Raw genomic sequence first — 17,197 nt, forward strand, 5'->3', positions numbered from 1 at the left:
GCTCCAAAGCCCTCAACTTCATTTTTCTTTGTGATACTGAAAGTTGAAACTAGGACTTGGAGTCTGCTAGGCAAGTGCTCAGCCACTGATCCACATTTCCACTCCTTCCAAAGAATTCCATTTCAGGGCTAGTGACACTGAGGATAACCTGGGGACATTCATCACAAAGCTCAACTTGAAAGGGGAGACACAATTGCAGCCAAGGGACTGCAGATCTCACTGCTGTTCCAGAAGCTACCCACGGTTGTCTAAGAGTTAGAAAACCCTTAAAGAATTGAGAAGGAGACAGAGGAAGCCTGGGCTTACCCGACACATGAGTATGAGCTCCTGTATTGTCCTTCCGTGAGTACTCTTTTGCTTCCACTGCCACATTTTATCAATACCTATAATGATTCAACTTAACAAAATAGTATGTAGAGGAGAGAATTCTGAGAAACACAGGTCCAGGTTAGCTAAGTTGACACCTGTCTACTATTGGGTAATGTTAGCTCTCTTTAGCTATCACTCAAAATTGGGTTCTTTAAAAGGAAACATTCACTGACAGGCTGTAAATTAGCCTCCCAAATAATCTTTAGTATCTACAGGTACTCAAAGAAGATTACTATCTTTTTCTACTAGTCCTCAAACATAGTATTTTTAGTCTCACGGGAAACCTGTGAATTTTCTCAGAATATGATAAAATACTTCCCCTGAAAGAATAATTTTCACATAGCACAAGTATTTGCTTCAAGACTCTACCACAGAGTTCAGTTTGTGCATTAAAAAAAAAAAAAATAAAAGACATTATTCTCGAAAAAGCTGTTTCTTCTCAGTTCAGAACTTTTCCCCAGCCTCAATGATCAAAGTGAATAAACAAATGCTTTACATGCATTATTTTCTAAATTTACATTTCTTTTAATCTTAAATATTCTAAATGCTGTAAAATATTCTATTAATAGGTCTCAGAGAATCTATTAATGATTTGAAATGGAGCTATTTCTCATCTATTCCAAAATTACTTGGTTCTATTCAATGTTGACAGAAGCAACAATACCTACTACTGAGTCCAGGCTGCTATCTTTTATTTGCCAACTGACACTCTGCTCTCCTATGAAAAGAACTACTTCTGTGTAGTGTGCCCCTTCCTCTGGGCTCTCCACTAATTATACATGGGATAGAAAAGGTTCAAATAAACTGAAGTTGTACACAGGATATTAAAACAAATGAATTCATTAATTTATTTCTTTATTACAATTTATTCACTTTGTATCCCACCTATAGCCTCCTCCCTCATCCCCTACCAATTTTGCCTTCCCTCCTTCTTCTCCTCCCATGCCCCTCCCTAATTCCATGGATAGGGGAAGTCCTCCTTCCCTTCCATCTGACCCTAGCCTATCAGGTCTCAACAGGACTGGATGCATTATCTTCCTCTGTGGCCCCAGGGGAAGATGATCAAAGAGCCAGTCACTGAGTTCATGTCAGAGACAGCCCTTGTTCCTCTTACTACAGAGCCCATTTGGAGACTGAGCTGCCATGGGCTACATCTGTACAAGGGTTCTAGGTTATCTCCATGAATGGTCCTTGGTTGGAGTATCAGACTCAGAAAAGACAACAGGGCCTAGATTTTTTGGTTCTGTTGGTCTCCTTGTGGAGCTCCTGTCGCCTCCAGGTCTTTCTATCTCCCTCTTCTTTCATAAGATTCCCTGTACTCTGCTATGAGTCTCAGCATCTGCTTCAATAAACTACTGGGTAGAGTCATTCAGAGGCCCTCTGTGGTAGGCTTCTGTCCTGTTACCTGTTTTCTCCCTCTTCTGATCTCTATCTCTTTGGCCTTTCTGACTGAGCATTGATCATCTTACCTAGTGTCCTGCATATTATTTAGCTTATTTACCTGTACAGATTTTAGTGTGTTTATCACATATTATATGTCTAATATGCTCTTATAAGTGAGTATATATATGTGAGTGTGTCTCTGTTTCTGGGATACCTCACTCAAGATGATCTTTTCTAGTTCTTCACCATTTGTGGCAAATCTCATGATTTCCTTGTTTTTAATTGCTGAGTAGTATTCCATTGTGTAAATGTACCACAATTTCTGTATCCATTACTCTGTTGAGGGACATCCGGGTTGTTTCCAGATTCTGGCCACCATAAATAAAGCTGTGAGGAACATGGTTGAGCAAATGCCCTTGTTGTATACTTGGACATATTTTGGATATATGCTTAGGTGTGGTATAGCTGGGTCTTGAGGTAATATTATTTCTAATTGTCTGAGAAAGTGCCATATTGATTTCCAAAATGGTTGTACAAGTTTACATTCCCACCAGAAATGGAAAATGGTTCCCCTCTCTCTACATCCTCCCCACCATGTATTCTCATTTGAGTTTTTGATCTTAGCTCTTCTGATATGTGTAAGGTGGACTCTCAGTGTCATTTTGATTTGCATTTCCCTGATGACTAAGGATGCTGAGCATATCTTTAAGTATTTTGCTGCCACTCTATATTTCTCTGTTGAAGATTCTCTGTTTAGCTCTGTTTCCCATTTTTTTAATTGGACTGCTTGGCTTGTATGTATTTAACTTCTTCAGTATTCTGGATTTTAGCCCTCTGTCAGATATAGGGTTGGTGAAGATCCTTTTCCTTCTCTGTAGGCAGTTGTTTTGTTCTGATATCAGTGTCCTTTTCTTCACAGAAGCTATTCAGTTTCATGAGGCCCCATTTATTGATTGTTGATCTTAGAGCCCGTGCTGTTGGTATTCTGTTCAGAAGCTTATCTCATGCACCAATGAGTTCAAGGCTCTTCCCCAATTTTTCTTCTAACATTTTTAGTGTGTGTAGTTTTATGTTGAGGTCTTTGATCCACTAGGACTTTAGCTTTATGCAGGGTGATAAGTATGGATTCATTTGCATTTTTCTACATGTAGACATCCAGTTAGACCAGCACAATTTGTTGATGATACTATCTTTTTTCCATTGTATGGTTTTAGCATCTTTGTCAAAAATCACATGACACCGGTGTGTGAGTTTATTTCTGGGTCTTCTATTTGATCCCATTGATCCATCAGTCTGTTTTAATGCCAGTACCATGCAGTTTTAGTACAGCTAGAGATAAGGGATGGGGATACCTTGGAAGATCTTTTATTGTAGAGGATTATTATAGCAAGTTTGGGTTTCTTGTTATTCCCTATGAAGTTGAGAAATTTTCTTTCCAGATCTGTAAAGAATTGTGTTGGTAATTTGATGGGAATTGCATTGAATATTTAGACTGCTTTTGGTAAGATAGCCATTTTTACTATTTTAATCTACCAAGCCATGTGCATGGGAGATCTTTCTATCTTCTGATTTCTTCTTCTATTTCTTTCTTCAAATACTTGTAGTTTTGTCTGTTTGTTTGTTTTGTTTTGTTTTTTCATACAAGCCTTTGAATTGCTTGGTTAGAGTTATACCAAATTAGTTTATGTCTTTTGTGGCTACTGTGAAAGGTGGTTTTTTTTTCCCCTTAATTTCTTTCTCTGCCAATTTGTCTTTTGTATACAGGAGGGGTACTGATATTTTTGAGTTAATTTTGTATCCAGCCACTTGGCTGAAGGTGTTTATCAACTGCAGGAGTTCCCTGGTAGAATTTTTCGGGTCACTCATGTATACTATCATATCACCTGCAAATAATGATACTTTGACTTCTTCCTGTCCTAACTGAATCCCCTTGATCTCCTTAAATCCTTGATCCCTTATTGCTCTAGGAAGGACTTCAAGAACTATGTTGAAGAGATATGGAGAGAGTGGGCAGCCTTACCTCATCCCTGATTTCAATGGTATTGATTTAAGTCCTAGAGACAGCTACCCTGCCACTGAGTTTCTTGCTCTGAATTTTGTCTGCAGCTGCTGCTGCTCTCACAGTGTTTTTGCTGGGTGCAGCTCCCTTGAAGAACCAGGGATCTCCTAGGTTTGGTCATTTTAGCTATGGAGACAGGTTGATGCAGTGTCTGGGAGCTGATCTCATGGATCCCAGATTTCTGTAGGTCTGAGGTTGGAGCTCTGTGCCCCAGTACTCAAGTGGTAAACAGTGGCAGGTGAGCCCAGCACTCAGTCATATGGCAGGAGCCTGGAACCTGAATTCTGCTGGAACCCAGGAACTTTTCTGGAGATTAGCTGTGTGTCCAGAGGCCATACCTGATGTTTCCCCCACTGTGGGTTTTCTTCCAGAGAGGGAGACCCAGTCTGTGGTGTTTTGGAGTTCATAGTTCAGTCTGGGATGGTGAGTATAACATGCAGGCACACGTGGGTGGCTCTGCTATGACAACTGGGCACCCGCAGCAACCTGGGAGCTTTTCATGGGTGGGGGAGTTTGGCTGGGTACCCTCAGGTTAGACCTTATGTTTTCTTCCACATGAGTTTTCCTCCCTATAGGGAAACCCAGTCTCTGGCATAGTGGGGCCACAGTTCTGTCTGGAATGGTGATCAGAGCACATAGGTTTGTGGCTCTGGGCTGGCGACTAAGTGCCTGCCAGGACTCAGGAACTCTTCCGGAGTTTAACTTGGTGACCAGAGAATGGACAGGATTGTTCCTACACCATGAGGTTTCCTCTCACTTGGGAAACACAATTACTGGTGTTTGGGGGCCCAGAATTTGGTTTGTTGGTCACTGTGCAATCACTGCTGTCCTGCTTGTCAGACAGTGTCCTCTTGGCACAGCCATCTTTGATCAGTCACAAATAAATTTTTGCAGCTTGTTGCATAACATTATCGTGTTACATTTTGTTATGTATAATTGGTAAAAGGGAACTAAGCAGCATGCATTTCTCCATCTTTGTTTCTTGATTATGGATGTGACCTGTTTAGGTGTTTCAATATCTTGCAGCCTTGACTTCCTTGCCACAGAGGACTTTACTTTGAGCTGTGAGCTAAAATACACCCTTTCTCCATTGAGTTACATTTGTCAGGGTATTTTATCACAATGTCAGGGAAAAAAAACTAAGTCAATAACTACCACCCTTAAGAAAAAAAAAAAAGGCAAAACAACATTTTATCACTTGCAACATGCATTTGTTTTGCACATTCCAGTAATTTGAAGAAGCTCAATAGGGAAGACTCATCTCTCCTCTACATGAGACAGATGAAATAGTGCTGGAAGTTTCAATTCCAAGACCGCACACTCATTTGACTGGCAATTTGCCTTTGGCTGCCAGCTGGAGCTCACTGGGATCTTTCTATAGAGACAGCTCCTAGGCTTGCTAACTGGTTTTCAAGATTGAACATCTTTTAAAAATCAGGAAATAGGAACTCACTTTTGTTTCACCATAAAAAAAAAAATCTTCTTGGAGACCATGTTCCCAAACGGTTACAAGTACTTAACTTATACAGACACATGTACGGTCTAAAACTTTCTTCCAGGTATGTGAAACATGTTTCCAGCGGTAAGAAATGAAAACAATAAGGGTAGAGAAAGGTATAGCAAGTTGAAGAAATACTACTGCCTTAGTTACTTCTCTGTTGGTGTAACAAAACAGTACAAGTAAAGGCAACATATAAAAAGAAGGGTTTAGCTGGGGCTTAAGGTTTCAGGGATTTTTGACTTCATGATGGTAAAACAAAGACTGAGTCTTTTAAAACCTCAAAGCCCACCCCAAGTGACATACCTCCTCTCACAAGGTCACACTTCCTAACCTTTCCTCAACAGTTCCACAAACTGAGAACCATGTATTCAAACAGATTAGCCTATAGGGGCACTTTCATTTGAACTACCACAATTACCAATCTCACTCCATCTTCTTCAAATTTTCCCACTTTCTAATCCAGGAACAAAGGAAGAACAGTACTTTTGGCTTCACTTGGCCATATGAAACATGAGAAGAACTTTGGAGGTAAGAAAGTAGAAAATTGATAGTCTGGGTCACTGTGATGTCATGGACGGAAAAAAAAATAACTTTAATCAGGTAATCTATGTCCCTATTCATCACTGCCTTAGTGTGTTTTAGCATATTTCTCAATTTCTCTGGTTCTAAAGTCTCTCATCAGTAAAATAAAGTGAACAGGGTGGTACTTAAGATTTCATTTTGTTCTGACAGTTTATGAATCTTTTTTTTTTTTTAACTCTGACATCTAGATGATAACCTGGACGTTCCCAGAATCTATTTTTGCTGCATGTCCTCTATAATGAATGGGATTCCTTAGTAACACTAGACCTTACAAGGTCTGAACAATAGTGAGTTTCAGAATAATAGCAATGACCAAGCTGAATGGGATAGCGACCCTAAGTGACTAAATATTCAATTCTTCGTGTGATTGGAAGAAAACGAAAACCTTTTACTTCTACTTGAGCCTAGAAAAAGCACCTAATATTTTCAAAGGGAATTTTATTAAAATCAGAGAAACAAAAGAGACAAAAGTACCCCTCCTCAAAGCAGTCTAACTAAACACTCCACTTCCAAAATTACAGGAAACAAAAACATATCTTATTTTCCTGGTGCAGAAATCTCCTATGCTAAGTAACTATCTCCTGTCCCTGTGGTACAGCACATTCCGTGATACAAATCTAAGTTCAGATTCCATCGCTGCCTTTTCAACCTATGATGTGGGCTAACTTATCTAAGCACTTAATTCTTTTAATTTTAAAAGATAACAATAATGATACCCATTATTCATAGTTGTTGGGTTAAGTTAAATGCTATAGGCAAGACAGCAGGCCACTAAGCCTGTGGATTTTTCTAAAGTGGACCCACGATTGTTGAGGGAGTACAGGAAATACAGGGAGGAAACGGAGGGAGTAAGAAAAGACAAAGCGGACAATACAGTGTGAGACCATGATGACTTCTGCTGGAGTGATGAGAGTTTAATGTTATTAGGCAACTCTGGAAACTGTTACCAACAATCCCAATCCAGTATTAAGTCAGCAAGAATCTAGACCCCTTTCTGCCTGTCATGGATCAAGGGCTACTCTTGGCCTTAAAAATTTCCCAGTCATTATAACCCATTATTGGAAGGTAGTAGGGCTCTCTGCACAAAGTTATCAGGTTGAAGTTGTCCAGAGCATAGTAATTTACAAAGTATGAGTAGCAAGGGTGATGCATGGACAGAATCTGTAGGAAAAAATTGTCACCAAAATTAATTATTTTGTTGCCGTTGCCCAGTTATTAATACAAGTTCGTAGCACTAAGCTTGATTTCTATTATTGCATTATTTGTGTGCTTTCTGCTCAGAGTTTCTTTTCACAATTTAAATGTCAATGGTGACTAATATAAATTTGTTGGCCTTGAGTTTATTTAATGCCCCAGTCCCAAGGCCATTAGCCTGACACAGCTGAGCTTAAAGCCTGATATCTATGAATCAACACAGAGCACTCCAAGGTATACTACCGGTGAATATTCGAGAGTTCCATGTCCTTTTCCATCAGTTTGGTTCTAAAACAGCTATTGCCATGTAGCCCAGGCTGGTCTGAAACTCACAATTCTATTGCCTCAACCTCCTGAGTACTATGTTCAGCACACCTGCCTAAGAACTCAATGTTTGATACTAAGCAGTGTGAACTGTACCATGGCAGCTATCTTGTCTATGTTAATTCTTAAATTCCAGACTCTGTAGACCCCCATTCTTATTTGTGCTTCCATATACATTCTTCTCTGCTCCACTCCTCCTGGCCTAGTTCTATCTGTTCGTTTTGAATCGTTTATGGGTGCTATTCAGAGATGACCTGTAGCCTCTGACTTGTCACTGAGTACAGTAATTCAAAACATGGCAAAATGTCATTTCCAGTTCTCTTCATCAGAACCCTTTAAACCTAAGCTTCATCACTGCAGTCATCAAAAAGCCACGCATAGTAGTGTTAGTAAAAACTCCCGGTGACCAATGTTCAAATACCAGAGGTCTAGAGGGCTGGTAGGATGACTCAGTGGATCAAAATGTTTGGCATACAAGCTTGGCAACCCAAGTTTGATCCCCAGCCCCACATAAAATTAGATGGGGAGAATTACCTCCACAAAATTGTCCTCCACCTCCATATGCACTCCAATGCATGACACCCCAACCTTACTATGTGTGTGTGTGTATAATAGAGCCTTAGCTTAATGCTACCGGTTTGCTGGGTCTTTTTGATTCATGGTAATTTTTTCCAAGAATGTTAATTGTTTTCATGCTTCTTACTTTGTCCTGGACCATTATTCTCAGCAAATAATTCAATTTTCAATTAAAAAATAGGTCACTGATCAAAACTTGTACATATGTCTTGTCTTCAATTCAGTCTTCATCCTTTTTTCTGATGTACTGAAGGAGGCTATCAGTTTTGTTGTCGTTCTGTGCAGATTCATCCTTTCTGACCTTCTCAAGAATCTTGCCGTCTTAACTTTGTCTTTTTTCTCCAGACTTGAAGCTTTCCTTTACCATTTGTCATGCAAGCATGCCTAAGCCTAAATCATTCAAAGATAAATAAATACAAAATCAAAAGACATCTCAATACAAAACAAAAACGGTATCTCAGTCCCACTGCTTGGTATTTGGCCTTTTAATACAGAAGCCTGGCCTTTGTCCCTGCCTTTCTGGGAGGTAAGCGCTAAGCCATTGGAATTTCTGGAGTGGTAGGAATGCCTTTGCTGTACAAGGTAGGTCCCTGGAAACAACTTCTAGGGAGGGGGAAACTGGAAATGATTTCAACCTTGTGGGCAATCAATCAACAAATCATGCCTCCCTCTGTAACAAAGCACCAATACAAACTCTGAGCAACACAGCTTGTTTAGCTTCCCAGGTGGGCAATACTCTGAATATTTTTACACATAAATGCTGGGAAGGTAACATACCTAAAGCAGTTGTAACTTTATGATTGGAAATTGCCTTTCCTTTACTCTGCCAGGTGTGTGTGACTTTGTTTTTTCTAAATTTAAATTCTTTCTAGATAATGAGCCATAACCGAATATAATAGGTGTCTGTGAGTTTTGTCAGCATTCTAGTGAATATTTAAAACTCTAGGATGCTTTTAGGAAACATCCAAACTTGCAGTTGGCATTAGGAATAAATCATTTATGGACTCTTATCATGAAATTTGCAGTTCAGGAGAGTCTACTCTTTCCATTCAGACTCAACAGCTTCTTCACATCTACCTGAACTGTTTCCTTCCATTAATTTTCTTTCCTTTTATGTAATTTTGGTTTCTTCTCTAGTAATCTGTTTTTCTTCTATGCTCTTGAAGAAGACTTACTGCCTCCAAATACAAGTTTGTGCTCCTCCAAACACAGAAAAGCTTCATTGAACTTATCAAAGCAGCTTGAGTTCCTTCACTTTTAAACTTCAAGTGAAGTGAAATTCTCTGGGTGAAGGCTGTATTAGTTTTTGCTGAACTTTTGAGTATCCAGTGTTTATACTCTGTTACTTTCAACCCATTTCTCATCAATACTGTAGTCTATCCCTCAGTATCTCTCTTCTGCAGTTATCCTGATCAATGCAGACTCCTCATAACTCTTACTGTCTTTATAACAATAAAATTATTCTTTCAACATTTGCCCCCATATTCAGTTATCAATTACTGCTACGTTGGCATCAGCATCTTTCTTTTCTTTTCTTTTTCCCCCACGCACTTGTATATTGCTGCTTCCCTGACTTGACTGTTTACTGTTTCTCAGATAGAGATTACAAGTCTTAAGACTGTCTTCTAGCTTCCAATATTCCTGCACTGAAAATACACTTATCCTTCCACCACACTCGAAAGAATTATCATAAGGGCTAACTAAAATCTCAAGTATCTCCCTTTGCCTGGAGAATAAGGTGAGCTTCTGAGTATGACATCTAAAGCCCTCTATGATCCAAGCCTTGCCTGGCATAAAACCCTCCACCATTTCCAAGTTCATATGCTTTTCAAAGAAAGAAACAAACAAAGAAAGAAAAGAATTGAAAAAAAGGAAAAGAAAAGAAAAAAAATCACTAAATAGTTTGAAAACACATGCACACAAATTGTACAGCTACTCGTTTTTTACCTTTTTGTTTTTTGGGGGGAGTGGGTAGTTCATTTGTTCGTTCATTAGTTTATTGAGACAGGCTTTCTCTGTGTAGCTTTGGCTGTCCTGGACTCACTTTGTAGATCAGTCTGGCCTCAAATTCACAGAGATCTGCCTGGTTCTGCTTTCTTGAGTGCTGGGATTATAGCCGTGCACCACTGGACTTGGCTTATACCTTTGATCTCCAATAATGCTGTTTCACCTGTCATTGATATTTTTCTCTCTTTTTTTTTGTCTCCAGGTATTATAATGTACCATCATATTAAAATTACCTATTTATTTCCCTATGCCCCTACTAGATTATAAAATCCTTAAGGAGAGGGATTGCATCTGAGTAATTAGAAAAGTACCTGAAGTCGTCTGAGGCTGCAAGTTTTAGAAAGATGATTATGGAAAATTACATCATTAATAGTCATTTAGATATTCTTAAGCAGTGACTCTTAACCACACAAAAAGCCTTCTACAATAAGACCTGAGATAATGCAGTTAACTGTGATGATTGATTATTGCAATATTAAAGGATTTTATTTTGAAGTGCCTTATAGGGCTATTTATAAAAAATTGATATTATTTTGGAAGGAATGGATTTAAGGATATATATTTATAAGTATTTAAATTTTATTCTTAAAATGTTAATACTTTTATTCCTAGAACTGCTTCAATGAGAAGTTTCTCAAATACATAAGCAAAAATAGGAAAAACAATTTATTACATACTAATAGTCACCATGGAAATATTCACAATATAAGAAAGCTAGGATGTTTAAATCATTGTTAGGTAAACTATAGTGCACACATAAAACGTTTTAGATTGTACCATTTTCAGTAAAAGAAAAATTAAGATATATAATTTTTTGCATGTAAATTTTTGGTCGAAGTTTTGTGGATGGGTTGGTGGTCCCTTCCCTTTACTAGAAGACTTGTCTAGTTAGAGGGTGTCCTTTTCAGCCTCTATGGTCTCTGCTACTGGGAATATCTGCTTGAGTCCCTCCTTGTCACAGAGATGTCCCCACCCTCAGTTTCTCTTTTCTCTACAGGCCTTCTGTCTTCTGGACCTTGCTCTCCTCAGGTCTGATCTACACCCTCTTAATTCACTGTGTTCCCCCTCCTGCCTTGTTCCTTCTCTTCAGCTGTTACTTCTGTCTGTTCTCTCTGATTCTGAGTGAAATTTATGCATCCTCACCTGGATAAAGATAGAGCAGATGGAGCAGAGATTGAGGGAATGCCCAACCAATGCCTGCCCAACTAAAGATCCACCCTATCAGAGAGTGCCAACTCACTATGAAAGATACTCTGCTAAGTTTGCAGACAGGAGCCTGTCAGAGTTGTCCTCTGAGAGACTCTACTCAGCAGTGCCTCAAAGCAAATGCTAAGACACACAGCCAAGCATTGGTCAATGTATATAGAGTCTTGGGGAATAGCAGGAGGAAAGAGAAAAGGACCTAGAGGTGACAGGAGCTCCACAAGAAAAACAACAGAGCCAACTAACCTGGGCCCAGAGGGGCTTGCTGAGACTGAAGCATCAACCAAGATGCATACAAGAACGAGAGCTAGGCCCCTACAAAGATGTAGCAGATGGGCAGCTTAGGCTTCACATGGGTCCTCTAGTAAAGGAAGTGGGGACTGCATTGGACACAGACTCACTTGCCAGCTTTTAGATCACTTTCTCCTGGCAGGACTGCCTTGACAGGCCACAGGCAGTGGAAGAGAAAATGTTCAGTCTTGATACAACTTGATAAACTGGGTTGGATGAGAAAGAGAGCTCCTCTTTTCTGAGGAAAAGGGGAGGGGGCCACAGAGAGGGTAGGATTGGAAGGGGAGGAAGGAATGTGCTACAAAGATGTAAAGTGAATAAAATAAATAGATGAGAAAAGAAGAATATTATGTTTACAGGCTTAAATATTTATTTTTTCTGCAAATTCAGTATAATCTTAACTATAGAACAATGTTTCAGTAAAAGCACAGAAAAGTAATGGTGGTAAACTATAGTTATAATCTTATCATTTTATTATCCAAATTTTCTACAGTTAACATGCATGAAATTTTTTTTTATTGATAATTGTAGTTTTTGGTTTTTCTGCTTTTTGTTTAGGTTTTTAAGGACACATTACCTTTCTCATGTGAAATAAAAAAGTGAGATAAATTTAGTTAACTTCAGGCAGAATAAATCAGATTCAAACACTTATGTACGGAGTTCTATCTGAGACTAAGTTGCAGATGTGATGAATCTCCTGAAGCCTCTACCAAGGCACACAGATATCACAGAAAAGACACAGAAGAATCCAAACCCTAGAAACTAGTTTATTTGAAAGTCTTCCCATCTAAGCGTACTTACACTACTTCACTCTAGGGGTGATAGCAGGGACACAAAACTCACTCCATCTTTAACCATTTCGGTTTCTCACAGTAACCTTTATTTTTACCATTAGCTTTTTAGTCCTTGACTTTTACATTCCTTGATTTACAATGACTTGCCTCTATTACTTACCATTTATTTCATCTCTCTGGTAAGCACAATTCAGTGGGCCCAAACTAGATTTTTTTTTCTTAAAACCAGTAAATGTGAGTGTGTGAGTATGTACGTGTGGGCATGTGCTTGTGGTTGCCCATGGAGTCCAGAAGAGTGTCAGATGCCCTGGAGCAGGAGTTATGGAGTTATAGATAGTCTTGAGTCATGAACCCAGTGTAGATTTATATGTATTCCATTATTTCCCCTCCCCTTTCTCTTCTCTTTCCATCTCCTTAATGATAAGTATGTGCATGTTCTTGTGCGAGGGTGGGAACATGGGTGAGAAGGATTGCAGATGAAATCAGGGAACAACCTCAAGTTTTTCTTCTTGATATTCACCTTGTTTGAATCTGTCTCTTTTCACTGCTATGAACACGAGACCCGAAGGCCTACAAGCTTCTGGTATTCTGCCATCTATGCTTCCCTAGGAGCATTAGGATGGAAAATAAGCACTAGCATGCTCAGTTTTACATGATTCTGGGAGTTAGAACTCATGTCTTTAGGCTTTACAAAATAACCCACTTCCCAGCTCTTTAGTCTCATCACTTTGTCATACCTCATTGGAATTTGGAATTTTTCCGCCTCACCTTCAAATGGAAAAGGAGTTTTTGTTGTTTTTACCTAACAGATACGAGTAAATTACAGCCCTTTTTCTAAAGGTTCATAATAAAAAGCTACTCAGTATAGATTAAGGATATATCCAAGATAAGAAAATTGTAGAGCTTAAAGTTCTTCTGGGGAATCAGAAAGGCTTCTTTGTAAAATTAGGAACAGGGTGCATCATGGCATGGTTTACGGGAGTCTACTTTATAGCTAATATAGAATTATGAGAAGTTAAGAGAACATTTTTAACGCAACATCTTAATTTACAGGTGGGAACATGGAGATACTCGGAAATACCATGATACAATCAAGATTTCATAATGGATAAGTCAGATACTAGGAACTAGAACTCTGACCTTAGTGAAACCATAGCAACAATTTCTAGCACCTGCAACTCAACTAAAGAGATGGCAGCTGCTTTAAGTGTTTTAGAATAAGAGGCCTTACAAGATCTTCAGCTTCAACTAATAAAAACAGGTTCTGTTTTGGAGAAAGATTTAGGACTCTGAGAACTATTTTGACCCTGAGGTTATTCCCAGAAGGATGTGTTGGGAAAGCAAATAAGAGTCAATTACTAGTTTGACTTCAATTAGCTGGGGAAAAATTGAAACCATTGCCTCCTTTCATCTCTTGAATGCTGTTGACTAAAGAAGTGATTAGAGCTCTTAGTCTGGAATGCTGGGCAGCTCTGGGCAAGAATCCTACATTCCAAGTTGACCCTGCCCCATAGGAACAACAGGGTGAAAATAGGCATTGATCACACATTCCCAACTCTTTACTACCCATTTGTAAATAGTGTGTGTTTACTAAGATTGCTATAAAAAGTATTTATCTAATTAGAGAGTGTTTCCCCCTTTTACTAGTGAGCAATTAGACTATACTTTAGTACATTAAGGAGTTTTTGTAAATCCAAGTGCAAGCATATAAATTCTGTAATTGTGTAATTGTACATTGGGCACAAAACTGTGTTTTCTCTTCTATTTTGGCTTGACCATTTTTAAAAGCAATTTAAGGTTTTCTAAGCTAATGCTTATGTAGTGAGTGTTTTTAAAGCTTAGGGTAATAAATATAATTCTTTGATCTTAAATAGGAACCAGAAAATGACACAAAATCTATGCAAACATCAACTACTTATTCTGTCCTTTTTCATCTCAAAGCCCATGGAAAATTCTTTTGTTTTGTAATATGTTTAGGTATAGTATTGACATCATACTATTCTTTACTATAGAAAGCATAAAACTATTATGGCCAAATGTTATACACCTTCATTTAAGCTCCCTGGAACTCATACATACAAACAATTGAGCTTATCTTAATTAAATTATGTTTGCACTACTGGAATAATGAAGAAAAGTAAATATCATGAAGAATTCTATTTTCAAAGAAAAAATAAAAATAGAATAAAAGAAAATATAAAAATTCTAATATGAATCAGAGCAAATAAATGAAGAATGTAAAATTTGAAAAGTAAAGATCATATCAGATTGAATATCAGATTAAATATCAGGGTAAATGATAGGTCAAAACAGAAATTGCCAATATTTGATTTCTTTTTTACTTAGTTAAAGGTGAAATTGTAGGCATGTGGAAGGGCAAAGAAGGGAGGGAAAAAAGAGTTTAATAAGAAACAGTAATTGAGGTAATGAACACCGTCAAAGTATATTAGTTGCATGTTGTAATGAAATTCTTTTAATTTTTTATATTAATTACAGTTTATTTACTTTGTATCCCAGCTGTAGCCTCCTCCCTCATTCCTTCCCAATCCCACCCACCCCCATCTCCTCCTTGTCCCTCTCTAAGTCCACTGATAGGGGAGGTCCTCCTCCTGTTCCTTAGCTTATCAGACATCTTCAGGAGTGGCTGCAGTATCCTCCTCTGTGGCCTAGCAAGGCTGTTCTTCCCTGGGGGTGAGGGGAGGTCAAAGAGCCAGCCACTGAGTTCATGTCAGAGATAGTCCCTATTCCCCTTACTAGGAAAACCCACTTGGATGCTGAGCTGCCATGGGCTACATCCGAGCAGGGGTTCTAGGTTATATCTATGAATGGTCCTTGGTGGAGTGTCAGTCTCAGAAAAGAGCCCTGTGTCCAGATATATTTGGTCCTTGTGAAGCTCCTGTCCTCTCCAGATCTTAGTAACTCCCCTTCTTTCATATGATTCCCTGCTCTCTGCCCAAGGTTTGGTTATGAGTCTCAGCATCTGCTTTGATACACTACTAAGTAGAGTGTTTCAGAGGCCCTGAAATTCTTTACTTCATACAAGTAACATGTCCTAATAAAAAGTAATGGCTAGTTAAAAAAAAATAGTAACACAATGAAATCCTCCTAAATCGAATCATACATGAAAGGTGCCAGGAAACTTTATCCATTACATAGTTGACATGCTTTTATTAGTTTTATTACTTATGCCAATATCTTTAACTAACTCTCTTTTTCCTTCTGGGACAAATTCTGGAGGCAGCTTAACAGGACAGAGAGTGCCTAGTTCTCTTTCAGCCAGTTCCTGTAGTTGGACAAGGCCAGATCCCAGGGGCATAAGAAGATGGCCCTTACAGTGGCAGCAGGAGTCCTGCTGGAGGACTATGAAGAGGATGATGGCCGCCAGGGCCAGCTCCAATGGGATGGCTTCTCAGCCTGGCTACATTGCATTTGTGTGGTGGGCTTCGACCTGGAACTGGGCAGGGCGGTGGATGTAATTTATCCACGCCAAACTTACTGATAAAGAAAAAAAATTAATATTTGCTATTTGTCTTTTGCAGACTTAAATTCAGGTTGTCTTGTTTTGTTTTAGATTCCGCCAGTCTTCTGGGAGGAGACTTCTTATTCAATCCGACAAAGATTTACCAGTTTATGTAAAGAAAGCTCCTGCATATTTTTATGGATCTATTGTAGGTGACTATTCATATTTACTATTGATGTATCTTCTGGTAATTTGGTGTTAATCCTAAACAGCTGTATACCGAAATCACCACACAGACACTGGGATTTGTTTAATTAACCTAGAACACAATGCAGTGCAATAGTTGTTCCATCCTAAACCTCCAAGCCCTCATAGTTTCCTAACATTTAGATTTCCCACATTATACTTGCTTTTAGTGATATATTAGGTCCAGTCCATCTCTCCATGTCATTCCAAGATCTCTCTCCTGCCTCTGTTCCCAGCTCCTTTTGCCCTTTGCCTCTCACTCTTTCGTGTCCTCTGGCTCCCCCCCTCTCCCGCCTACTCCTTCCTCTCTATTGTTCAACATTGTGGCTGTTTGTTCTATTTTGTCATGTTTACACAAAGTTGAGACAGGTGATGCTTAGATAAATTATCACAATGCAATGTCCGGATTGAAACCAGAGAGTAGGGGAAAGAAATCAGCATTTGAATGAACAAGGGTAAATTGTGTACATTTCAAAAGAACATTATACCAACAAGGATTTATACATATATTTTCAACAAGTTGGAAATAAGACTTTTAAAAGAGGCTACTTTTAGAAATCATCAGCAAATTACCTTATATTCATTTTTTTTTCACACCGTACTCAAACAGATAGCACCAGAGTATTTTGAAAAAAAAAAATGAACCTTACTTGGAAGCAGCTTGTAATGATGTTGACCAATGGCCAGCCCTAATGCAAGGGAAAACATTGCATCTGCCTATCATGGGAGTAGTAATGAAGGTACGAATTCCCACACGTCATGACAAGTTTGATGCCTTTACAGAAAAGTATTTCTCTATGGAAGTTTCCATTCCAGTTAAGACAGTTCTGCCCAAAAGAATTTATGAAAACACATGAGAAAATGAGGCCTCAGCTCACATCTGGAATAAAAGGCAATAGGATTGGGTCTTACCAGCAGTTTCTAAAATCTCCGAATTTTTGATAGCTAGTTCAAGACCTGATGGAAATAAATGACACAAAAATTGGATGCATTTCATCTAGAAGCTCTTTTAGAAGAGGACTTCCTTCTCTGGATTCATAAACATACAGAAGTAGAAACAGTAGATCTTGTATTGAGACTGAAAAATAAGTTGTTGCAGATTGACCAAGAGAATTTACCTGTGAAACCTTACACTATGGAGAAGTTAAGGACACGTATAGATTCAATTATCCTAGCATTGCAAGAGGACCTGCAAGGGATGCTGCTCT

General features: G+C 38.7%; 1 pseudogene; it reads left to right on the forward strand.

Moving 5' to 3' along the window:
- The window catches only part of LOC129685228 (protein DENND6A-like), a 32,672-nt pseudogene extending 15,826 nt beyond the window's left edge, over positions 1-16,846 (forward strand).
- Positions 16,847-17,197: the final 351 nt, after the last annotated feature.

This window comes from Psammomys obesus, unplaced genomic scaffold (genome assembly GCF_907164565.1).
Source record: "Psammomys obesus unplaced genomic scaffold, mPsaObe1.curated_primary_1811, whole genome shotgun sequence".
NCBI classification, from domain to species: domain Eukaryota; kingdom Metazoa; phylum Chordata; class Mammalia; order Rodentia; family Muridae; genus Psammomys; species Psammomys obesus.